This window comes from Erythrolamprus reginae, chromosome 2 (genome assembly GCF_031021105.1).
Source record: "Erythrolamprus reginae isolate rEryReg1 chromosome 2, rEryReg1.hap1, whole genome shotgun sequence".
NCBI lineage: Eukaryota > Metazoa > Chordata > Lepidosauria > Squamata > Dipsadidae > Erythrolamprus > Erythrolamprus reginae.
In genome coordinates this window covers 12,390,174-12,416,308 of record NC_091951.1, presented here as the reverse complement: position 1 = coordinate 12,416,308, position 26,135 = coordinate 12,390,174, and the positions used below count along the sequence as shown (strand labels likewise).

The 26,135-nt window shown below is 46.2% G+C and overlaps 1 pseudogene; it reads left to right on the top strand.

Annotated features, from left to right (window-relative positions):
* The first annotated feature begins 4,301 nt into the window (after positions 1-4,301).
* On the top strand, positions 4,302-25,066 carry LOC139159722 (major histocompatibility complex class I-related gene protein-like; annotated as a pseudogene).
* The last annotated feature ends 1,069 nt before the right edge of the window (positions 25,067-26,135 follow it).

Genomic DNA, 26,135 nt, shown 5'->3' with positions numbered 1-26,135 from the left:
CTAGCACAGATCTTTCCCAAAACCAGACCAAATTGCTGGAGGTGTTCAAATCCGTCGGGAACCTTTTTCCATATTTGGTGGAGCTGTCCAAAGATAAAAAAATTATGGTCTAAAATAAAACATTGGATATTCGAAATTACGGGCACAAACCTACCTCTCAAGCCAGAGATCTTCCTATTGGGAATAATAGGCATAAAAATAAGGAAAACAGATTATCATACAATCCAACACATTATAACAGCAAGCAGAATATCAATAGCTCAAAACTGGAAAAGGGAGGAGGCACCATCAGACAGAGAAATAATCAAAAAAATATTTGACTGCGCCGAATATGATTCCCTAACACAAAAACTGAAAGATAATAAAGAAACAGAAAATATAACCACATGGGATAAGTTCTATAACTGGATTGAGGAGAGGGAGAGAGAGACAGAAACGAAAAGAAACTAGAACAAATCACAAAGAGACCAGGAATGAAGAGAAAGGAGGAGAAGAACAAGACAAAACAACTTATTTGATTGCTCGCCGATATTCTATTCTTTTATTTATTTATTCAATATGAAGGAATATACCAGAAACATAACAATTAGAATTTTAAACGCAACACCTAGAAAAGGAAACACTAGACTAATAGATTAAGCAATTTTTAAGAAACAGGATACCACTGAAAGTATAACCGGAAAAATGAAATATAAATATAACTGCAGGTTGGCAGAGGGGGGGGGAAGGGAAAAGGGGTGTCCTACGTTTTTTTTTTGTTTGTTATGTTAAATGTGGTTTGTTCGACCTTAATGAAAATAACAATTAGTCACATATGATAAGAACACCTTGTCCTGTCCATACTGTTTTGTATTGTCTTTGTATATAGTTTTGTCTATATATTCAATAAACACTATTTTTAAAAAAATTAAAAAAAAAGAATTCCTCAACTTATCATAGGGGTACACAGAATTCCTTGCCCAAATATGGTCCACATCCTGCCTCCCTCTCCCGGAGATGAATAGTTTATTGGGTAAACAGCAAACATTTATCTTGTTAAACAGCAAACATTTATCTTGTTAAAAACAGATCCCAAAGTGACAGTCACAAGATAAGGAAAAACAGGCACTCCTAATCTTGTTAAAGACAAACTACAGACAGCAAATACTGATATTCTTAAAATAAAATTTAAATTACTTTATACACAATGGATTTTTTCTTCACAGGGACCCTTTGGGAGGCAGGAGTTCAAGGCCCGGCCAGAGCCGTCCTGGTCCCCTTGCAGAAGGGCAGCTTCTCCTGCTTCTGAGAGATCCTCTCTGGGCTCCTCAGCTGCCCCATCTGATGCAGTGGCCCAAGAGTGGGGAGACCCCTGATTGATGGGAAAGATGTCCCCCATATTACAGATGGTCCTTAACTTAAAACCACAATTGAACCCAAAATTCTATGTTGCTAAGTGAATCTGTATTATGTGCGTTTTGCCCCATTTTACAAGCATACATGCTGTTGTTAAGTGATTTCCTGCATTTGTTAAATCAGTAACACGGTTGTGAAATGAATTTGGTTTCCCCCTTGACTTTACTAGTCAGAAGGTCGCAAAAGAGGACCATGTGACTGCAGGGCTCTGCAAACATCAGAGTCAGTTGCCAAGCACCCAAATGGAAATCGCCTGAGCACGAGGATGCTGAAACAGTCCCAAGTGTGAAAAGTGGCCGTGTCCTTTTTTCACTGCTGTTGTACCTTTTAATGGCCACTAAATGAACTGTTGTAAGTCGAGGACTACCCGAATAGTGGGTGTTTTCTATTCAAAGAGTGGTGAAAAGGGGGTGGGGGGTCTTTTACCCCAATTCCGTTTGGGCTTCCCAGATGCCCTCAAGAGCTCCCGCCTTTCAGAGCCTAAAAAGTGGAGAATTTAAACTGGACGTCTCCAACCTGCAACATGAGAGCCACATGCAGGGTTAGGCAGCTAAATCATAAACAATATTAAAAAATAAAAGAAGTGTATATCAACTAATGAGCCGAGGTGGCGCAGTGGGTGGAGTACTGTACTGCAGGCCACTCAAGCCGACTGCTAGATCTGCAGGTCAGCAGTTCAAATCTCATCACCGGCTGAAGGTTGACTCAGTCTTCCATCCTTCCAAGGTGGATAAAATGAGGACCTGGATTGTGGGGGCAATAAGGTGGCTCTGTTAAAAAGTGCTATTGCTAAGATGTTGTAAGCTGTCCTGAGTCTAAGGAGAAAGGCGGCATTTAAAAATTCAAATAAATAAATAAACAAACAAACTATATTATATGATTCATAGGCACCCCAAGACAATTCTTTTTCACCCAATGCTGCCCAAGGAAGCCAAAAATTTGGAGATGCTTTAAAGCATTTGGTGAAAATTCAAACCGTATTTGAGCCCCTCCTCCTGAATCAAGAGTTAGAAATGTTTTATTGATTAGACACCCCTCTGACTGGCCACAAGAGCCTTTGAGCCTTTTCACCCAGACTGAAGATCACTCGAACCTGTAACATAGAATCATAGGGCTGGGAGGGACCTCAGAGGTCTTCTAGTCCAACCTCCAGCTTAAGTCGAGAGAGCTTATATCCCATCCTGTCAAAATGTCTACTCTGTTCTTGAGACCCTCCAGTGATGGAGCAGCCACAACTCCAGGAGAAGAATTGTTCCATTGCTTAATTGTCCTCCTTACTTCTAGCTCAGGTCTTTCTTTCAGAAGCTTCCCCTCCTCCTGTCCTCTGGGGCTTTGGAGAAGTCAAACCCACCCCCCAAAGCCACTCAAGTACCAAAAAACAGTTTCCATATTCCCCCCCCCAATCCTCCTCTGCCAGAGGCTGGAAATACCCCCCTCCCTCAGTCTCTTCGCCATTATAGGATTTGGCCTCCAGAACAAGGTGGCGGGGGTAGCCAACACCCTTGAGGACAGGCTCAGAGTACAAGAAGACCTAGACAGACTATCACAGTGGGCCCATACCAACAAAATGAGGTTCAACACCGACAAATGCAGAGTCCTCCACCTCGGCAAAAAGAACCCTAGACATACATACAGCCTGGGAGATACCCCACTCAGCAGTAGTGACTGCGAAAGAGATCTTGGAGTCTTGGTGGACAATCAACTAAACATGAGTCAGCAATGTGCAGCAGCGGCCAAAAAAGCCAACTCAATCCTAAGCTGCATCAACAGAGGAATACGCTCCAAGACCAGGGAAGTACTAATACCACTCTACTATGCCCAGGTCAGACCACACCTGGAGTACTGCATCCAATTTTGGTCACCTCACTACAAAAAAGACATCGAAACTCTGGAGAAGGTGCAAAAAAGAGCAACCAAAATGATTAGGGGACTCGAAACCAAGACTTATGAAGAGAGACTGAGAGAACTGGGCATGGACAGCCTAGAAAAAAGAAGGTAGAGGGGACATGATAACAGTTTACAGATACTTGAGGGGTTGCCACGGTGAGGAGGGGGTCTCTTTATTCCCCAGGGCACCAGAGGGCCGGACGAGGAACAATGGTTGGAAGCTGACCAAGGAGAGATTCAACCTGGAAATAAGGAAGAACTTCCTGACGGTCAGAGCGATCAACCAATGGAACTGCCTGCCAGGGGAGGTGGTGAACTCCCCAACTCTGGACACCTTCAAGAGTAGATTGGACTTCCATTTGGCTGGGGTGCTGTAGGGTTTCCTGCTCAGGCAGGGGGTTGGACTCGATGACCTAACGGTCCCTTTCAACTCTATTAATTAATTATTTATTTAATTAATTAATTAATTAATACATAAATAAATAAACAAACAAACAAACAAACAAACAAACAAACAGATGCCTTCTCCGCTTTCTTGCTCTTCTCTGCAGACTTTCTAGGGTCTCAGCCTCTTTTTCGTATCGTGGTCACCAGAGTTGCACCCAGCATTCCAAGTGTGGCTTCACCAAATGCAACAGAAACCGATATTATGGCTTCTCGTGATCTGGATGTTCTCCCTCGCTTGATGCAGCCCAAGACTGCCTGGGCTTTTGGGGCAGCTCCCCCTGATCCCCGGGTGGGAGGGGCTGTGCGGGGTCTCCCTTCCTTCCCCGGCTCAGATGCTCCTCCCGCTTTTCCCCGCCCCGCAGCCCCTCCCCTCCCCCAAGAGGCGGACTCCCAGGAAGGGGATTTCCCGACGGAACTTCCGTTTTTCTTTCCCCGCCCCTCTTGCCGTTTGCGCCTGGAGATCTGCCTAGCAACAATGACGAACTTGGGGTGGCTTTTTTTCTATTGGTTGAGTTCGCCCAATCGCCAACGGGCTCCGGATTGTTGCGCTGTTGACCCCCCTGGAGCCCCTGTTGGGATCACGGAGACTTGAGGAGAGCGGGGCGCAGGTTGAGGATCGAGGCCAGAATGGCTCTGCGCTCTGCGCCCTTGTTGCTCCTGGTGTTGGTGGCGGTCGCCCTCCGAGAGAGCTGCTTCGGTGAGTCCCTTTGGGGGGGGGGGAGGTCGCCCTTTTTATCTGCCAGGGAATATCTCTCTCCTCCCCCCCCCCCCAAAAAAAAAGTATCTTCCCAAAAGGAGAATCCTGGTTCGGTCCTCTTTCTAGTCCGCTCCTTCTCCCCCTCTGGGATTAGGCCCCAAAGTTCCCTCCCTCCAGGAAAGCCCCTCTGGGAACAGGACGTGGGTGGACTCTCCAGACGTCAATCAAGTCTACCAGGGCGTCACCAAGCGCAGTTCTTTCCCTCCCCCAAAGTGGAGATTATTATCTATTATTTTAACCCAATTAAAAACTCTTCATTGGGCAGCCTTAGAGTCTCTTCCGTGTCTGTATTTTGACAATGGAAATTAAACAGTGACAATGTGATTTTGATTTTGGTCCTTGTTAGTAAAATTTGCAATAGTTTATGTCTTGTGAATTTAGTCCCCTCCAAGGAAGGAGGGGATTTGATAGAAACATAGAAACATAGAAGACTGATGGCAGAAAAAGACCTCATGGTCCATCTAGTCTGCCCTTATACTATTTCCTGTATTTTATCTTACAATGGATATATGTTTATCCCAGGCATGTTTAAATTCAGTAAAATAATATTTTCTCATGTTGCTTTTGATCTTTCCCCCAACTAACTTCAGATTGTGTCCCCTTGTTCTTGTGTTCACTTTCCTATTAAAAACACTTCCCTCCTGAACCTTATTTAACCCTTTAACATATTTAAATGTTTCGATCATGTCCCCCCTTTTCCTTCTGTCCTCCAGACTATACAGATTGAGTTCATTAAGTCTTTCCTGATACGTTTTATGGCTAAGACCTTCCACCATTCTTGTAGCCTGTCTTTGGATCCGTTCAATTTTGTCAATACACATACATACTTCTATGCCCCCCCCAGTCCCAAGGGGACTACCACTGAGACACTATACTTTTCTGCCCTCCCCCCCAAAAAATTAGAGGGAACACTGCTTGCAACCATAACTGACGCCAGAATTTATGTTGCTAAGTGAGAAATTTGTGCATTTTGCCTCAATTTATGACTTTCCCTGCCACGTTTTTTAAGCAAATCACTTGCAGTTGTTAAACTACAGTAATAACATGGTTTTTATGTGAATCTGCTTCCCCATTGAGTTTGCTTGACAGAACATTGCAAAAGGGGATCACATGATCCCCGGGACGATCCTGCAACTGTCATAAATATGAACCAGTTGTCAAGTGTCTGAATTTTGATCATGTGAAGAACGTGGGGATGCTACAATGGTCATAAGTGTGAAAAATAGTCATAAGTTACTTTTTTCAGTGATGATGTAACTTCAAATAGGCATTAAATAAACTGTTGGAAGTGGAGGACTACCTATATACCACTTCACAGTGCTTTCAAGTCCAATGGAAGCAGTTGGAAATGTCAGCCTAACAATCTGACCTCGGAAGGAATTGACCTTGAGCAGGTCAGGATTGAACTCCTGGCTGTGGGCAGAATTAGCCTGCAATGCTGCCTTCTAACCACTAGGCCTCCATGGCTCAAAGTATAAGGTTGAGCCACACTGAGTCCTGGGTTCAAAGCCAAGTCCTGTTCAGATGCCTGAACTCTGGGATGGGAGGGGGAATTTCCCAGTCGGAGGGGGGGTGAGGGGGAAGATCCAGGGGGGCTACATTGCATCATTGCTGCCCCCCTTCGCTCCCCCCTTTGCCTCCCCTTATCTCCCAAGCAAGCCGTTTGGGTTTCCTGTAAGGATCCCACGGCCTCTGGTATCACCCAAATTCCCCCCTCCCCTCCCTCATTTTATAAAATCCCCCCCTCAATCTGCACCTAACAATCCATGTTGGGCCTCAGTGAAGTCAGAATGTTTTTTTTTTCTCTTGGGGGGGGCAGATGGGGTTTCCTGCTGTGTTTTGAGCTTCTGGAGATGGAGCCCCCCTTCTTCCTGTGCCCCCCTGCAGCCTCCTTGGGGCAGAGACTGAGCAATGCAGAAGAGGGAGGGGGTGGAGGGAGGCCTTGCCGGATGCGGGGAACAATTGGAGGGGATCACAAAAAGGGGATCCTGCTCTCTCTTTGTCTCTGCTTCCCTTTGCTTTCCCCTCTCTCTCCCCCCAACCCTCCAGAAGATGTTCCTTTGCCTCTCGGTCACTCCCTCTTTCCACCCTCTGCTTTATTTCTCTCTCCCATCATCTCCCCCTTCATCTCCTCTTCTTCCTCCTCTGCCTCCAGTTCTCTTCTTCTTCTTTCTTCTTTCCAGACCTGGAAACGAGCCTTCTGTGCCCCATAGAGCATCAGGGTCCTTGACTGAAGCCCCCTAACTCTGCCCCTCTGGGTCCCTTCCAGGCGCCTCCTCCCACTCCATGAAGTATTTCTTCACCTCCATCTCGGAGCCCAGTCAGGGGCCACCCTACTTTGTCACTGTGGGGTTTGTGGACGGTCAGGCCATTGATCACTACGACAGCAACAGCCGGAGGATGAAGCCTCGAGTCCCCTGGATGGAGAAGGTGGGGAAGGGGGATCCCCAATACTGGGACAGAAACACCCAGAGAGCTCGTGCCAATGAGGAGACGTTCAGAGCAGACCTGGAGACTCTGAGGAGTCACTACAATCAGAGCGAAGGTGAGTGATGGATTGGGTGGCTCCTCCAGCCCCATATTCCCCTCCCCAGGAACCAGAGGGGGAGGAAAGGGGGGGTCCCTTCAAAGGGAGAGGCTGCTTCCACAACTTTAAAATAGTCTTTTTAAATATGTTTATTCTTTTTAAAAAATCCATATAAATTGTCCTTTCCTCCATAGTTAGAAACATAGAAACATAGAAGACTGATGGCAGAAAAAGACCCCATGGTCCATCTAGTCTGCCCTTTTACTATTTCCTGTATTTTATCTTACAATGGATATATGTTTATCCCAGGCATGTTTAAATTCGGTTACTGTGGATTTACCAACCACGTCTGCTGGAAGTTTGTTCCAAGGATCTACTACTCTTTCAGTAAAATAATACTTTCTCATGTTGCCTTTGATCTTTCCCCCAACTAACTTCAGATTGTGTCCCCTTGTTCTTGTGTTCACTTTCCTGTTAAAAACACTTCCCTCCTGAACCCTATTTAACCCTTTAACATATTTAAATGTTTCGATCATGTCCCCCCTTTTCCTTCTGTCTTCCAGACTATACAGATTGAGTTCATTAAGTCTTTCCTGATACGTTTTATACTTCAGACCTTCCACCATTCTTGTAGCCCGTCTTTGGACCCGTTCAATTTTGTCAATATCTTTTTGTAGGTGAGGTCTCCAGAACTGAACACAGTACTCCAAATGTGGTCTCACAAGCGCTCTATATAAGGGGATCACAATCTCCCTCTTCCTGCTTGTTATACCTCTAGCTATGCAGCCAAGCATCCTACTTGCTTTCCCTACCGCCTGACTGCACTGTTCACCCATTTTGAGACTGTCAGAAATCATTACCCCTAAATCCTTCTCTTCTGAAGTTTTTGCTAACACAGAACTGCCAATACAATACTCAGATTGAGGATTCCTTTTCCCCAAGTGCATTATTTTACACTTGGAAACATTAAACTGCAGTTTCCATTGCTTTGACCATTTATCTAGTAAAGCTAAATCATTTACCATATTACAGACCCCTCCAGGAATATCAACCCTATTGCACACTTTAGAGTCATCGGCAAATAGGCAAACCTTCCCTACCAAACCTTCCCCTATGTCACTCACAAACATATTAAAAAGAATAGGACCCAGAACAGACCCTTGTGGCACACCGCTTGTAACCTGTCTCTGCTCAGAATACTCGCCATTAACAATAACTCTCTGATGTCTATGCTTCAGCCAGCTTGAAATCCACTGAACTATCCAGGGATTAAGTCCAATCTTCACTAATTTATCTATCAGCTCTTTATGTGGAACCGTATCAAAGGCTTTGCTGAAGTCCAGATAGGCAATATCCACGGCACCACCTTGATCCAACACCTTTGTGACATAGTCAAAGAACTCAATGAGATTAGTCTGACACGATTTGCCTTCAGTAAAGCCATGCTGATTTGGGTCCAATAAGTTATTGTTTTTTAGATGCTGATTTATCCTCTTTTTGAGTAGAGTCTCCATCATTTTAACTACAACTGATGTCAAGCTAACTGGCCTGTAGTTTCCAGCTTCTTCTCTACTGCCCTTCTTGTGGATAGGCACAACACTGGCCATTCTCCAATCCTCAGGAACATCTCCTGTTAACAGGGATTGGTTAAACAAATCAGTCAGGGGGGTAGCGATGACAGATCTGAGTTCTTTAAGAACTCTGGGATGGATGCCATCTGGACCCATTGCCTTATTTATCTTTAATCTTTCAAGTTCTTCTAAGACATCGGCTTCTAAGATCACTGGAGCTGAATCCGTACAGCTGGAAGCAATGCTATATCCCTCTATAGTATTATTTTGTAAGGTGTCTTTTGAGAAAACTGAACAGAAGTAGCTATTGAAATGGTCAGCGATCTCCTTATTCCCATCAATGCATGTATTATTCCCGGTACTAAGCTTTGTGATGCTGCAGTTTTTCTTCTTCCTATCACTAATATATCTGAAGAAGGTTTTATCCCCCTTCTTTACAGATTTTGCTATTTCTTCCTCTTTTGAGGCTTTAGCAGCATATATTATCTGTTTCGCCTCCTTCTGTCTCATTTTATACACCTCTCTATCAGCTATACTTCCAGACTCTTTATACCTCCTATAGGCAGCCTTTTTTTCATTGACTATAGCCCTTACATCATTGCTAAACCATAGCGGTTTCTTCTTCCTTTTACCCTTAGTTACTTGCTTTACATAAAGTCTTGTGGCTTTTAAGATGGCCTTTTTTAATACAGTCCACTGGGTGCTCGCTCCTGCCATTTTATCCCTCCCCTTTAATTCATTATTTAAATATTCCCCCATTGCATTAAAATTTGTTTTTCTGAAATCCAATACTTTGGTTGCAGTATAGGATTGCTCACAATCAGTTTTTACATCAAACCACAAACATAGATGGTCGCTGCAACCTAAATTTTCTCCCACCTTGACCTCTGAAACCCGATTCCCATTTGTAAAAACTAAATCTAGAATATTCTCCCCTCTAGTTGGTGTCTTAACTAGCTGTGCCATAGCTGCTCCTGTAAAGGCCTCTACTATATTCTTACTTTTGCATGTAAGGGCACTGGGGATATTCCAGTCAACATCAGGCATGTTGAAATCACCCATAACCACAATATCTCCCTTTACTGCCATTAGGGTAATCTCATCCACCATCTTGTTGTCATGTTCCTCAGATTGCCCTGGAGGCCTATAGATCACCCCAATTCTAATGACAGAACCATCTTTATTTTGCATGCAAATCCAGAGGGTCTCCAGATCTTTACATGTATTTTGAATTAGTATTGTTTTTAGACTTTCTTTAACATAAATGGCTACTCCACCTCCCCTTCTCTCTATTCTATCCTTCCTATACAGTGTATATCCTGGTATGGATATTTCCCATTCATTGGAATCCTTAAACCATGTCTCAGTTATGGCAACCAGATCCAAATTATCTCTAGATATTATGGCCATTAACTCACAGAGCTTGTTGCTCAAGCTTCGAGCATTCGTGCACATTACCCGAAGAACATTATTTTCATTATTAGTTTGCCCCTTATCATCAACAACTACATCTATTTTATTTTCAGCTCCCTTTTCATAAGCTTCCAGAAACTGATGTATCCTCATTGGTCGGGGACAGAAATCCTCCACATCTGGTACATCTCTGTCCCCTTTACCTAGTTTAAATGCCTGTCCAAAAGAGCTCTGAATTCCTCACCGAGCACCTGGGTACCTCTGACATTTTCTGCCAATTGCAGTTAATAAAAACATGTTTAAATTTATCCATCTGTCTTTCTGAATGTTGATATTGATATAAACTGAGATAAAGAGACCAAAATCTCCCCCCCCCATGAAAGTTGGAGGGTCTGACCTTGGTGGATCTCCTGCTGTGGGGGACGAAGGGAATCACAGGTCCCCCCCATAAAAAATGTCAGTGGATCCTAATTAAATTCTACAGCAAGCAGATCCTCATCCTTCTCTCTGTTTCCACCTCAGAGAAATAAGGGATCCAGTGCAGATCCACCTGGAGTGACTAGATCCCTTCACCCCCTTTTTGGAGGGATGAGGGGCCCCCATATGCCAGGAGCTTCTGTTCATCCTCCAGTTGGAAGGAGGGGCCAGGAAGACCCACACGGGGTGGGGGCTCTTGGGGGGGGCACAGGGCCAGGATCCTCCCAATCCTGAGAGGGAAAGACAGAGAAGAAAGGATCCTCCATTTGGGGCCCTTCCAGAGTCTCTCAGAGCCTTCGTGGCTTCCCATCCTTGGTCCCTCAGGCTGAACTCCTGCCCTGCCCTCTTGGTGTGGCTGCCCTGGAGGGGGGAGGCCTTCTTCAGCAGCCCCCCCTTCTGCCATCTTTGGGGCACAAGATTCACCGTCAAGGAACCTTGTTTGGGGGCAGGGGCTGAAAGCACCTGTGGGTCTAGTGGGAGCCTCCTTTCCAGGCCAAAGAGCCCCAAAGGTCCCAACCTTTCCTCAAAGGGGGGCTGCTTCCCCCCTCCCCTCGCCTGAGTCGCCTCCTCTGGACCTTCTCCAGCCCCCTCCTCTCCTTTTGGGGGTCTTTGGGCCACAACTGCTCCCAGTATTCCAGATGTGGTTGCTCTGCCTTGATTCATGTATTCTCCATACAATTTTAATGATACCTTGTTTGCCTTTTGAACTTTTAAATATAATTTGCATTAAACCTTTTGAACAAAAGATAAAAATTAATAGAAGGTAACATAAAGTAAAGGAGCAAAAGGAAACTAATCAAAGAAAAATAAATAAAAGTCCGTTTTCCCCAGGGGGAGATCAGGGAATCTCCTCTCGAGGGAAGGATCAGGCTGGAGCTCACGAGGATCTTCCTCTTCCTCCAAAGGGAAGATCTCTGTCTGAGCAGAAGATGCAGAGAAAGGATCCCCTCACCCGACATTCCTGGGTGGGGAAAGGGAGGGAAAACACTGGTCAGTTTAGTTCAACTTCATGTCCATGTGGTTTTTCCCTTAGAGTTGAGAGTTCCTGGCGTCCTTCCTCCCTCTCAAGCCCAAACAGGAGTGGAAACATTTCAGGATTTCCTTTTGGTTTTTTCATATGTTCAAATTTGTTTTAAATCCAAGAATCTGGTCACTTGAAGTCTAAGTATCTTCTCCAGGGCCTTGCAAAGACTGTGGACTTCAAGCTCATTTCAAAGGCCAATTACTTTTTGGGTGTCCAGATCAGACTGGCCCTTCAAGGCTTCATTCCCACATTGCACTAAACCATGGTTTGTTTCTGGTTAGCCCAAAGTGGGAACTGGCCCTTGTGACTTGCTGCTATTTGTGAACATGGACCAAGATTTATGGTCACAGGGATCCCTGCAAGCTTTTATGTAGATCAGACAGATCCTCTTTGAGACCACAAGCATCTCAGTCCCTCTTTGCAGCTGCAGATCCAGGCTCCTGTTCCCTCTCTGGGATCCCTTCCTTTCCCCCCAGAGGAACAGCAGAAAGAAAGATGGAAGGATCTCCGTCCCTCTGTTTCTTTTTCCCCTCCTCCTTCTCTCCGTCTCCCTTGGGATCCTCTGCTGCCTTTTCCAGATTCCCTTTTCCTGGGAAGGTTCAGGGACTCCGTCCTGGGGGGAGGGGAATGCAGGGAGGGAGGGGGAGGGAGGGGGGAAGGGAGGTTAGTGATGGGGGTGTCAGTGCCTCTGTCAAAGTCCCTGCAGGAAGGGGGGCAGCTCTGTCTATCTTCAACCATCCTCCTGTCTGTCCTTTAGGCCTGCACACATGGCAGCGGATGTTAGGCTGTGAGCTCCGGAGAGACGGGAGCAAAGGAGGGCTTATGCAGTATGGCTATGACGGGAGGACCTTCCTCACCTTCGACAAGGAGACCCTCACTTGGGTGGCTCCCGACCCCCAGGCTCAGAACACCCAGAGGAAATGGGATGGTTTACCAGGATTGAATCAGTATTTGAAGGCCTACCTGGAGGAGGAATGTTTTGACTGGATAAAGAAGTACCTGTCCTATGGGAAGGAGACGCTGCTGAGGACAGGTGAGCATCTGAATGGAGACTGGACTTTCCTCCTTTATGGCCGGATCTCTTGGACACATTCAGCCCCTTTGAGTCCCTGGTCTACAGCCTGTTTGCCCTGGTGGGAATCCCCCCTCCCCCCCTCCAGCCTCTCTCCAGGACACGGGAAGCCCTGATTGGTTCTCACTACCAGGCAGCCATTCAGTGGACCAGGAAATGCAGCCTCTGCCTGGCAGGTGTCTGGGTGGGTCAGGCAGGAAAAGCCCTTGAGGGTGTCCAGTTCACTGCCCACAAGGAGGGAACCATTTGGGGCCATTCAGTGAAACCTCCATTCTCCAAACTGTAGTTGAGAGTGGTGGGCAGGCTTCATTTCTCCCCCCATTAACTCTGCTTCTCCCCACATCCCATAGGGGGCTCCCTCCCTGCCTTAAACCCGAGTGTACCTCCTACTCCCACCACTAGAGGGCTCCACTTCTACCATTAGAAGACATCATCAGTGTCCCCACTTGGGCAAAAGGGCCATGGATGAGGGGTTCATTTCTTTCGGGGGGGGGGGGTCAGGGTGGAGCAAAGTTTCTCTCAATCTTTCTTTTAAGCCTCAAACAGGTTCCCACAATTCTCAGTCAGCCTTTCTCAAAACAACCCCCTCCCCATGTTCAGGAACACCCCCTTCCCCCACATAAGGGACTCACATTATAATCTTTCCCTAGGATTTTTTATTAATTTACCATCTAGAACACCCCTCCCCCCTCGGTCTCTCCTTTTCCCCCTGGGGCCCTTGATCCCTCCAGGATCAGCTCCATGAGATTAGGATCAATGGGGGATCCACTGATGATGATTGCCAACAGCGCCTCCCTGCCTGAGGAGGACCCTCTCTCTCTTCCATTGGCCTCAATCTCTCTCTGTTGTCCCCCCCCCCCCTTTTTTCAGAGACAAAATCTCTTTTCCAAATTGATCAGTGTGAGATTCCCTTTGATCTCTCTTCCCCTCAAAATTGGGGTTGTGTCCCTTGGAAATAGGCCTGGAGCAGCCTCAGATTCAGGGGAGCAGAAGAGGATGCAGAAAGTAGAGAGAATCTTCTGTGTTGTGGCTGTTTTGAGAGGGAACCTAAGAGACCATCTCCACTCTCCCTCCCCTGAAGGGAGCAGCCCAAGATCAGCCAGAGTTCAAAGCAGACAGAGAGGAATTTCCTTGGACCCTCAATTTGCTGCCGGAGGTTTTTCAGGCTGAGTCCCTGGGAAGGACTCAAAATCAGGAGTTCTTGTGGTTGAGCGTTTTCCAGATTCGGAGCATTTCCCAAAACCCCTTGAGATGCTTCAGGTGTGGAGGGGGAAATAGGGGGAGAGTTTCCTGCCCCTGATTTTCTCACCCACCTTTCAGTCTCTGGAGGGGCTCAGAGTCAATTCCGGTGTTTCCGCAGAGCCTCCAGTAGTGACGATGAGCAGCAGGACGGAGGTGGAGGATGGGATGGAGACGCACGTCTGCCGGGTCCACGGCTTCTACCCCAGGGAGATCGATACCTCCTGGACGAGGGATGGGAGGTCTGGCTGCAGGACACCTTCCGTGGGTTTCTGGCCCCCAACGCAGATGGGACCTACCACTACTGGATCAGCGTCCAGATCGACCCCAAAGAGAGGGGCCGCTATCGGTGCCATGTGGAGCACGACGGCCTGCAGGATCCTCTGGACTTGGAGCTGAAGGGTGAGAGGCTGCAGGGAGGGAAAGGCCGGGCTCTTTGGCAGCCTGGAGGAGGGTGGGAGAGAAATCTGACCCCAGGTGTGTCCAGATGTGAACATACCTGAGCTTTTATGCATTGGTTTTTCCATTGTTTGAGGTTGGTGAAGCTGCAGGGACCAAACCATAGAACTGACTTCAGGGGATAGAAAGGAAACTATAGAATCCCATCACAATACTCAGCCGATCCTGATGAAATTTTTATTTATTTTATTTATTTATTTTGTCCAATACACAATGAGGGTTATAGAGGATATACTTGTTGTAAAATATATCAGAGAAAGAATAGAAGAGAAGATATAGGAATAAAATATATCAATGAAAGAATAGAGAAAGGATATAGGAATAGAAGAAAAGATATATGAGATATAGGGGAGACAATAGGACAGGGGACGGAAGGCACTCTGGTGCACTTATGCACGCCCCTTACTGACCTCTTAGGAATTTGGAGAGGTCAACAGTGAATAGTTTAGGGGTGAAATGGGGGTTAGGGGATGACACTGCGGAGTCTGGTAATGAGTTCCATGCTTCGACAACTCGATTACTAAAGTCGTATTTTTTACAGTCAAGGTTGGAGCGGTTAATATTAAGTTTGAATCTAGATGAGTTGTCCATATATTTTTGCAGTGGAGGAGCTGCAGGTTGCAGGATAGATTTTTAATGAATCCAAATTGTTTGTTAGAGAGCAGATTATTAGTTTCTAGGTGGAGAGTAATTGATTGGTTTATAATTGATTCCATGACTTTGCAAGGGATGCCGCATAGTGATATTGGTCTGCAGTTATCAACAAGTCAGGGGTCTCCTTTTTTGAAGATGGGGATGACCAATGCTTTCGATCATAGCTTGGGAAGTGTGCTGGTTCTGGAGGATTTTTCAAAAATTATGCTTAGTGGTTCAGCTATAGCACAAGAGAGCTTTTTCAGGAAGTATGCACATAGATCGTCTGGTCTGACTGATAGAGAAGGTTTAAGGTCACATAATGCTTTTTCAACATGGTCTTCACTGAAGTCTACTTGGGTTAGGTCGTTGAGGGAGTTTGAGGTGCGATTGATGAAATTGGGGGATGAGCCATTGCTGTTAACAAAGACAGAGCCAAAGAAAGAGTTGAGGAAGTTAGCTTTGGATGAGTCAACGTGCTATTCTTCGTTGTTGGGTCCTTTGAGAGGTGGGATAGGACTAGAGTCCTTGCGGTTGTTGTTGACAAAGTTGTAGAAGGCTCGATTAGATTTGCTACATAGGAGGTTTTCCTCTTGTTTGCTGTGGTAGTTGAGACATTCTGCTTTTATTTGATTGCATATGCTTTTATATCGGCTTTTGAATTTTGCTACTTGTCCTTTTTTGTTTTTCCGCCAGAGAGATTTGTTTCTTGTTTGTAATTTTCTTATCGAGATGGGAAGGTTATTTTTCTTGTTTGTGGTAGATGTTAGTGGTACATGGTCTGATAATTATTTTCATTTCGAGCAAGAATGTGTTGTAGAGGTCATCAGTAGTGTTGCATCAGAGAATAGAGTTTGCCAGTTTAATGTTGAGAGATGGGCTTCAATGAGTTCATAGTTCGCTTTTTTGTAATTGAATTTGGGTGTTGCATTATTTGGGTGGATCTTAGTGTGGCTTAGGTTGAAACTGAAGTTTATCATGCTGTGGTCACTGTTGGAAAATGCTTCTTAGAAACATAGAAACATAGAAGTCTGACGGCAGAAAAAGACCCCATGGTCCATCTAGTCTGCCCTTATACTATTTTCTGTATTTTATCTTAGGATGGATATATGTTTATCCCAGGCATGTTTAAATTCAGTTACTGTGGATTTAACTACCACGTCTGCTGGAAGTTTGTTCCAAGGATCTACTACTCTTTCAGTAAAATAATATTTTCTCATGTTGCTTTTGATCTTTCCCCCAACTAACCTCAGATTGTGTCCCCTTGTTCTTGTGTTCACTTTCCTATTAAAAACACTTCCTTCCTGGACCTTATTTAACCCTTTAAGATATTTAAATGTTTCGATCATGTCCCCCCTTTTCCTTCTGTCCTCCAGACTATACAGATTGAGTTCATTAAGTCTTTCCTGATACGTTTTATACTTAAGACCTTCCACCATTCTTGTAGCCCGTCTTTGGACCCGTTCAATTTTGTCAATATCTTTTTGTAGGTGAGGTCTCCAGAACTGAACACAGTATTCCAAATGTGGTCTCACCAGCATTCTATATAGCGGGATCATAATCTCCCTTTTCCTGCTTGTTATACCTCTAGCTATGCAGCCAAGCATCCTACTTGCTTTCCCTACTGCCTGACTGCACTGTTCACCCATTTTGAGACTGTCAGAAATCACTACGCCTAAATCCTTTTCTTTTGAAGTATTTGCTAACACAGAACTGCCAATACAATAGTCAGATTGAGGATTCCTTTTCCCCAAGTGCATTATTTTACATTTCTTTTATTTGTAAGCCATATATTGCACTTTTGCTGTTGCAGGAGATCCAGACAGTTATCTAGTCTAGTATTCTTAGTTGTTGTTGTGATTGTTGTTGTTGTTGTTGTTGTTGTTGTTGTTATTATTATTATTATTATCATTATTAATTAAATTTGTATGCTGCTCCTCTCCGTAGACTCCGTAGTTACGAGTTGGTGGAGTCCCAGACAGCCCGGAGCTCTGTTGCAGAGTAAGAAGTGAATTGTGGTATTTAGGGATAGATCACAGACAATAGTTTCAGGGAGCAATACAGTGATCCCCCGCTCGTTTGCGAGGGTTCCGTTCCAGGACCCTCCGCAACGAGCGGGTTTTCGCGAAGTAGCGCTGCGGAAGTAAAAACACCATCTGCGCATGTGCAGATGGTGTTTTTAACATCCGCAGCGCTAGCGAGGAGCCGAAGATTGGGGGCGGCGCGGGTGTTTTAAAACGTCGCCGCCGACATGGGGGGCTCGCTAGCACCCCCCCGAATCCCCAACCCGGGTTTGGGGGGGTGCTAGCAAGCCCCCCATGTCGGCGGCGACGTTTTAAAACACCCGCGCGGCTTTCCAATGAGTCCCGAAGACAAACGCGGAAGTTTGACGTTTGTCTTCGGGACTCATTGGAAAGCTCCGATCGTTTTAAAACAGGCGCGCCGTTCTCCGCTGACTCCTGGCGAACTTCCCGGGCGAAGGGCGAAGGGCGGGCGAGCGGGTGCTGGGGGGGGCTTCGCCCTCCCGCCAGCAAGAGGGGGAAGACCCAGGGAAGCCGCCCAGCAGCTGATCTGCCGGGCGCCATCTACGCATGCGTGCCCATAGAAAAAAGGGCACGCATGCGCAGATGGTGTTTTGACTTCCGGGTTCAAAAATCGCAAATTACCCTGTTTGCAATGGTCGGGGACGCAATAACCGGGGGATCACTGTAGATCCTGTGCAACTTTGACTTTTTTAGGTTCAGTGATTTTTTGTAGAATATAGCTACTCCGCCTCCTCTGCTGGATTCACGGTCTGAGCGGAAAACATGGTAGTTTTTTAATGTGATAATGGCGTCTGGGTAGGAAGCATTTAGCCATGTTTTGCAGATAAAAATTATATCGAAACTGGATGTTTCTAATAGAAGGAGGAATTCAGACATCTTCTTGACTACTCTTCTGGCATTTAATAGTTTACGTTTGAGATTGGTCTTGTGTTGGAGATGGGTTTTGTGGTGATTAGAGGAAATAAGGGGCGCACTTTTCTATTCTTTGAGGTGCTAGGGATGTCCATTTGTTGTTGTGGGATGGGGGTCTGGCAGATGTCAGTTTGATGTGAGATGGTAGGTTGAAAGATGAAGGATGGTTGATGTTGGATGTTAGTTTGGAAAATCTAGGGAGGAGGATGGGTTCTGGATTTGATGCTTTCAGTGTGGTAATCTATGTATAGGTTTGTTTCACCAAGTTCAAGGTGTCTCCACCCATAGTTCACAAGAGGGTATATGTTTATTTATTTATTTATTTATTATTTATTTATTTATTTATTGTTAGAGTTGAAAAGGACCATGCAGGTCATCAAGTTCAACCCCCTGCCTAAGCAGGAATCCTAAAGCACCCCAGCCAAGTGGCAGTCCAATCTCCTTTTGAAAGTGTCCAGAGTTGGGGAGTTCACAACCTCCGCAGGCAGGTTGTTCCAATGGTTGATCGCTCTGACCGTCAGGAAGTTCTTCCTTACTTCTAGGTTGAATCTCTCCTTGGTCAGCTTCCAGCCGTTGTTCCTCATTCGGCCCTCTGGTGCTCTGGAGAATAGAGTGACCACCTCTTCTCTGTGGCAACCCCTCATATACCTGTATACAGCTATCATGTCCCCTCTGGCCCTCCTTTTCTCAAGGCTATCCATGCCCAGTTCCCGCAATCTCTCTTCGTAAGTCTTGGTTTCAAGTCCCCTAATCATTTTGGTTGCTCTTTTCTGCACCTTCTCCAGAGTTTCAATGTCTCTTTTGAAGTGTGGTGACCAGAACTGGGTGCAGTACTCCAAATGTGATCTGACCAGCGCGTAGTAGAGTGGTATTAATACTTCCCTGGTCTTGGAGTGTATCCCTCTGTTGATGCAGCTTAGGATGGTGTTGGCTTTTTTGGCCGCTGCTGCACATTGCTGGCTCATGTTTAGTTGATTATCCACCAAGACTCCAAGAAAGAGAGAAAGATCTGGTCTGCATCTGAGTTTGTTGTAAGTAATGTTATTTCTGGCAAGGAGGTTAACGGCCCTGATGAATTGCTGTTTTGTTTGTTCGTTTTTGCATACCACTCTGCAGAAAAGGGGGGCTATTGAGCCATTGTTATATCTGTGCTCTGGTCCATTTCTGGTAACTTCTAAAATGTCTTCTGGGGCAATTGTTTGTGAATGTGAATGCTGGTGGCGGATGATGTTTCTTATTTTTGTTATGTCGGATTCATGGTTTTCTTCAAGACCAAAGAGGAGAGCATTCTGGGTTTTTTGTTGACGCTCCAAGGCACCTTTGACTAGGGTGGGGATATCAGTGGTAGATTTAGTAGGTCTTGGTCGTATGTGTAGTGGTTGAGGTCGAGGTGGTCCTGGTGCAGCGTAAACAGGTGGTGGTGAAGTGGTAAATGGTATTTGGTTGGGTGGATTTGCATTAATCAGTGCTTGGATATTTTTTTTCCATGGATGCAAGTTGTGGTTCAGTGCTTTCTATGAATGCTTGTTGGGCTTTAGTGGTTTCTTTTAAGGTGTTAATCTCGCCAGACAAGCTGCTGAGGATATTTAATTTAGGGGTGCAGGATGAACACATATAAAGAAATGAGGAGTTTTCTTTTCGAAGGGTGACTATCTGCTTTGTAACGTTGAGGCAGTTGTGGTGTGCAGATAAGTTGCAAGTTTGGCATTTTATAAGACCATCATGGTCATTGCATTTAAAGCATGGGTTGCTCTCAGGTTCACTTGCTTGAGGTTTCTTTTTGCTTGGCATGTCTGGTCTCTGGGATGTGGAGCTTTATTTCTTTATGACTCAGTGGTTGGTGGGAGAGGCAATGGGATGTTTATGCTTGAGGATGCTTGAATACTTAGGCTTCCCCTTTGATGCAAACTTGACTGCAGAAAATACGATTTCAGCAATAGAGTGATCACCACCTGGAACTCATTACCTGACTCTGTTGTTGCTTCCCCCAACCCCAAAATCTTCAACCTTATCTACAATCGACCTCTCCCCTTTTCTTAGAGGTCTGTAAGGGGCGTGCATAAGTACACTTTTGTGCCTAATGTCCCTGTCCTACTGTCTTATTATCCCTTCTATTACTAAGTTCTACTTATGTTATGTTATGTTAATATCTACTATAATACTATACTTGCTTGACAAATAAATAAGTAAATAAATAAATAAATACATAAATAAGTAAGTAAGTAAGTAAGTAAGTAAGTAAGTAAATAAATAAATAAATAAATAAATAAATGTTCAGTTCTGGAGACCTCACCTACAAAAAGATATTGACAAAATTGAACGGGTCCAAAGACGGGCTACAAGAATGGTGGAAGGTCTTAAGCATAAAACGTATCAGGAAAGACTTCATGAACTCAATCTGTATAGTCTGGAGGACAGAAGGAAAAGGGGGGACATGATTGAAACATTTAAATATGTTAAAGGGTTAAATAAGGTCCAAGAGGGAAGTGTTTTGTGAACACAAGAACAAGGAGACACAATCTGAAGTTAGTTGGGGGAAAGATCAAAAGCAACATGAGAAAATATTATTTTACTGAAAGAGTAGTAGATCCTTGGAACAAACTTCCAGCAGACGTGGTTTGTAAATCCACAGTAACTGAATTTAAACATGCCTGGGATAAACATATATCCATCCTAAGATAAAATTCAGGAAATAGTATAAGGGCAGACTAGATGGACCATGAGGTCTTTTTCTGCCGTCAGTCTTCTATGTTTCTATGTTTCTATAAATAAATAAATGGACAACTTGTGCAAACAATAAACAACTTCCAGAGTTTTTTAGTGTGCCAGGAAAGTATTTCAGTTACCAGTTGAATCCCAGGTTAATTAAGGCTATTTCCTTATTTTTGGGTTCGGCTGAGAATGGACTTTATTTATTTTATTTTATTTATTTATTTTGTCCAATACACAATAACACACATTGAAGGTTATAGAGGATATAGTAGAGAAGAAATACGAGATATAAGAGAGACTATAGCACAGGGGACGGAAGGCACTCAACTGACCTCTTAGGGATCTGGAGAGGTCAACCGTGGACAGTCTAAGGGTAAAATGTTGGGGGTTAGGGGATGATACTATAGAGTCCGGTAAGGAGTTCCACGCTTCGACAACCCGATTACTAAAGTCATATTTTTTACAGTCAAGTTTGGAGCAGTTAATATGAAGCTTGAATCTGTTGTGTGCTGGCTTTGGGTATTTCTATGGGAATCCCAGTTATTCAGTGATTTGAGGTTCAAAAGAAATGCCCTTAGACCCTCTCTTAAGTCTCCCCTGTTTCTTCCTCCCAGCAGAAAAGCAGCAGTTACGCTGAGCATCAGAATCAGATTTGCTTTTGTTTACAATTTCCAAAGTAGAAGAATCAGGAGGAGTCTGTAGCCCCTTTTCTGAAGGCAGATTTTGATTAAAATGGATGAACTCCAGCTGACTTCAGGGAATGCAGAGAGTTTGTACACTGATGCATCAGGAGTCAGAACAGAGGCTCCCGACTCAGAGAGTGACAGGGTCTCCTGCTATAAAGGTCAAAAGGTCACTGTTGCTGCTCTAAGAAAGAAGCTGCACATTGTTTTATGATACGATATGTGGATTCCTGAGGCTCAGCATAAAACCCAAGGAAAAAAGCCCCCTCTCAAAGAACTCTGCAGATGCTCAGAAGTGTCCCAAATGTACACCAGATTTCCAAAGTTTCAAAATTCAAATTGAAATTCATTTTTTAATTGATGATTGTCACCTTTGATAGAGGAAATAATCAAATTTAATTGCTCTTTCTCCCCATTCAGATCCCACCGATTCAAAATCCAACCTTTGGCTCATCATCGGCTTTGTTGTGGCTGCTCTGGTCCTGCTGTGTGTGATTGCTGGGATTGTGGTGTTCTTCAGTAAGTATCCTTTTTTGGGGGTGAAGGTGGGGAGCTTCCCCCCAAGTCTTTCCCTTTGGGGAGCTCCTTCTGGGGTCCCTCCTGTCCTGTTGTCCCAGCCCTCTTGGGGAGCATCAGAGATCTCAGCCTCTTGCTGGGACTCCAGTCTCGGTTCAGCTGAGTCTGAGATTCAGGCAGTCTGAGGTTCTTCTGAGTGGGGAAGAGGCCTCCCACCTCCTCTGTCCCTCTCAAAGGCTTTGATCAAAGAGCAACAGAGAAGGGTTTCCATGGGAACCTCCCTCCCCTCCCAGCTGCTTCCCCCAATTCCCCTCCATCCATCTCAGAGGCAGCAGCTCTCTCTTGGGTCAAATCAGGAGACACATTTGTATTTTGAAGATCTTTCTGTCTTTATTGATGGGACAAAGCGACTGTGAAATATCTCCTGGGGTTCTTCCATCTACGGAGGGAGAGTTTGGATGATCTCTGGTGGATCCTTTTGAGCTCTCACTGATTTTTGTCCTTGCAGAGAGACGTCAGGATGGCTACAGAGCAGCATCAAGTGAGTGAATTGTCCTCTGTCCATTTAACAGCACTTAGACTTATATACTATTTTACGGTGCTTCACAGCCTCTCTAAGCGCTTTACAGAATCCGCCTCTTGCCCCCAACAATCTGGCTCCTCATTTGACCCCCCCTGGAAAGGAGGGAAGGCTGAGTCAACCTTGAGCCTGGTGGGATTTGATCTGGTGAACTGCAGTCAGCAGAAGCAGCTTGCAGTCTAACCACTGCGCCACCAGGGCTCATCTGCCACTTAGATCAGGGACCAGAAGCCCCATCACTTGAGGGCTCTGTGTGTTTTATTTTATTTATTTATTTTGTCCAATACACAATGAGGGTTTTAGAGGGTATATATATCTATATACACATAGTAAAATACATGATGAAGGTTATAGAGGAGATACTCATAGTAAAATATATCTAAGAAAGAATAGAAGAGAAGTTATAGGAATAGAACATGGCAATGAAAGAATAGAAGAAGAGATATAGGAATAGAAGAAAGGTAGAGGAGATATAGGAGAGCAATAGGACAGGGACGGAAGGCCCTCTAGTGCACTTGTACTCACCCCTTACTGACCTCTTAGGAATCTGGATAGGTCAACCGTGGATAATCTAAGGGTAAAGTGTTGGGGGTTTGGGGATGACACTATGGAGTCCAGTAATGAGTTCCACACTTCGACAACTCGGTTACTGAAGTCATATTTTTTACAGTCAAGTTTGGAGCGGTTAATATTAAGTTTAAATCTGTTGTGTGCTCTTGTGTTGTTGTGGTTGAAACTGAAATAGTCGCCGACAGGCAGGACGTTGCAGCATATGATCTTGTGGGTGGGTGTTTGTTTGTTTGTGAGAGAGAGGGGGGGAGAGAGAGAGAGTGTGTGTGTGTGTGCTACCTTCCTCTTCTCCCTAAGAGCCAGGCTGGGAAAGATGGGCCCCCTTGTCATTAGAGCCAGGCTGTTCTTGGAAGTGGAGTCCTCCAAGGAGAAACATCTGGGATGGGGAACTCTCCAGAAGGTGAGCTGGTGGAAGGTCCCTCTGACTGAGAACATGCCCTGTTTCCCAAGGAGGCAGAAACAAAAGGCTTGGCCAAGAGAGAGTCGGAAGCTCCATAAACTTAGGGGTCCAAGGGGGGCATTTTGAGGGAAAAGGAGCTTTGGGGGATGCCAGCTGGATCTCCTCTTGGTCTCCCATCACAAAGGCTCTTAAGTATGAACTGGCTGTCTTTGGATGGAAGACCCCCATTTCTTTGAGGGGAAATGGGGAAACCACTGGTGAGACCATGATCCTCAATGGTTACAGACTCTTCTGCTATCATGGCTAAATCTGGAAGGAGGTTTGTTTCCCTCTCTCTGAGATGCCCCCACCTGGGTTTAGGGTTTGGCCCCAACTGAGAGCCCAGGGCAGGGGACGTGGGGTGCAGTGGTCATCTGAGAATCCCTTTTGGCTCTCAGGATGCTCCCACCCCATGTTTCTGGTTGTGACTCCCTGTTTTTGGCTCTGGACTCAGAGGATCAGTTGGGGTTGTTGCTACTGCACCAGCCTCCCTGCTGAATGGGCACCTCAGCTATTGGAGTTGCCCAGGATTATGGTCCTGGAAGACCTCAATCTGCCGTCCCTGGTCTTGGCCTCAGAAGCAGCCCAGAGGTTCATGGCCTCCATGGTGGACATGGGCCTCTCCCAGACCATCTTGTGGTCCGTGAACACTGGATGTGATCTTCTTGTCAGACAAAGGCAACCTGATCTGATGGGGGAATCTGGTTTTGATTTATTCTTTTAAATGTTCCACATGGCATTTTATTTGATCTCACTGTGAGCTGCCTAGAGTCCCCTGGGGGAGATGGGGGGCATAGGAGTTGAATAACGAATGAATGAAAAGTCTGTGAGAAGTTTGTGAAGCTGCAGAGGTCGAAGGGCGAAGGGAGAGATTTCTTCTCCTCGGAGGATCCAGACAAGGCAGAGACTCACTCTGTGTCTTTCTCTCCAATGCAGGAAGCAACCAGGCCATTGAGCAGCCCCCTCCCAGGTGAGTTTCCCCCTGTGGGGGCTGCATGGGGGGAGAGGGAGGGAGGGGAGGGGGAGACATAGTTTGGGAAATCCCCCTCCTCTCTCCTGTTCATCTCAAACTCTGCAAGGGAAGGGAGTTGGGGGAGAGGCAGTGGGGCTCTGGGGGGAGAGGGTCTTCCTTCCCCCAAACTCTTCTCCTGCAAGGCCAGACTGGGGCCAGGCTCTTCTCAGGATCTGACTTTTCTTGGGTCAGGAGGCTCAGAGACCTGCAAAGAGGAGATCGGAGGGTGCCCACTGCAAGGGGAGGGTCTTCCTGAGGGCCCTGCAGTCATGGGTGGAGAGGGGGCTTCTCTCCCTTCCTTGATCCCATCTGGGAATCCCTCACCCACCTCAGGAGCCAGTCCCAGCCCCTCCCCCCTCTTTTCACTCTGGAGATCCCACCCGGCTGATCCCTCTCTTGAGGCTGCTCCCTCTGCTCCTTCACAGGGCTGATCTTTGCGGATCCCTTGTGATCCTTCCTCTTGGATCCCTCTCAGACTGACCCTTTTCCCTCCTCTTGGCAGCCCGAGTGGAGAGTCACAGCATGAGGAGAGAGAAGAGGAGAGGGGATCGACCTTCTTCTGAGTGAGGCCGGACTCTCAGGAGGAACTTTTCAGGGCCTTCCAGCATCCAGGAACCAGGATGGATTCTGAGTCTTTCCTGATTGTTTTTATCATTGAATAATTAACCGTTTTTATTTTAAGTTAGGAATGGAGGAGGAAAATCTTATGTGTTTATAATCGTAGGGTCGAAAGGATTCAACATGAATTTAGTAGATATTTCTTATTTATTTGCACCCTCCTGAACGTATTGAACATTTCCAACACATCTTCCTCCTCTTATTTTCCCCACAACAACAACCCTGTGAGGTGAGCTCTGCTGAGAGGGAGTGACTGGCCCAAGGCCACCCAGCTGGTTTTAATGGCTGACGCAGGACTTGAACTCACAGTTGCTTTCTCACTTGGTGCCTTCACCATTGGATCAAACTGCCTCTTATAGCTTGTAATATACTGTATTTTTTGGTGTATAAGATGCACCTTTTTACTGCAAAAAAGCCCTTTAAAAATTGGGTGCATCTTATGCATCGAATGCTGCCGAGGCCGCCTGGCAGCTCAGCCCTGGGGGTGGACGACAGGTTGCCGGGCGTAGAACCAGCAGCAAAGCCTCTCTTTCCAGGCGGCTGCCTGGGCCTCCAACAGGCAGGGACAAGGCGGGTGCGCCGCCAGAGTTAGCCAGTCCCGGTCCCTACCACAGCCGCTCGCCCAGCTGAGCCGGCCAACCAACAACACAGTGAGGAGGGGGCTGATGGAGCCGCACCCACTCGCCCCGATCAAGGCCGCCCCCGTTGGCTTTCTCCAGCAGCTGGATACACAGAGTGCCGAGGGGACTCAAACCCTCTTCTCCTCAGCTGCCGACGCACGTCCCATATCACTTGCCCGGTGGGGGGTGTTTCTCGTGGGGTCCCTGCCGGCACCGCCATTTCGGATGCCCTTGGCGACTAGCCACTCCCATCCAAATTGGGGGTGGTGCCGGCAGGAACCCTGTGAGAAACACCCACCGCCGGACAAGTGAGGCACGACACGTAGCGGCAGCTGAGGAGAAGCGGTCAGGCGTCCCCTCGGCGCTCTGTGTATCCAGCTGGTGGAGGAGGCCTGTGGGGCTGCCTTGGTCGTCTGGCGCGAGCGGGCTCAGCTCCATCAGCCCCCACCCGGATCTTCTGCCTTCGGGGGGGCCTTTGGGAGGTTGCTGCAAGGCAGGTGAGGTGGGCACGCATGAAGGCAGCTGAG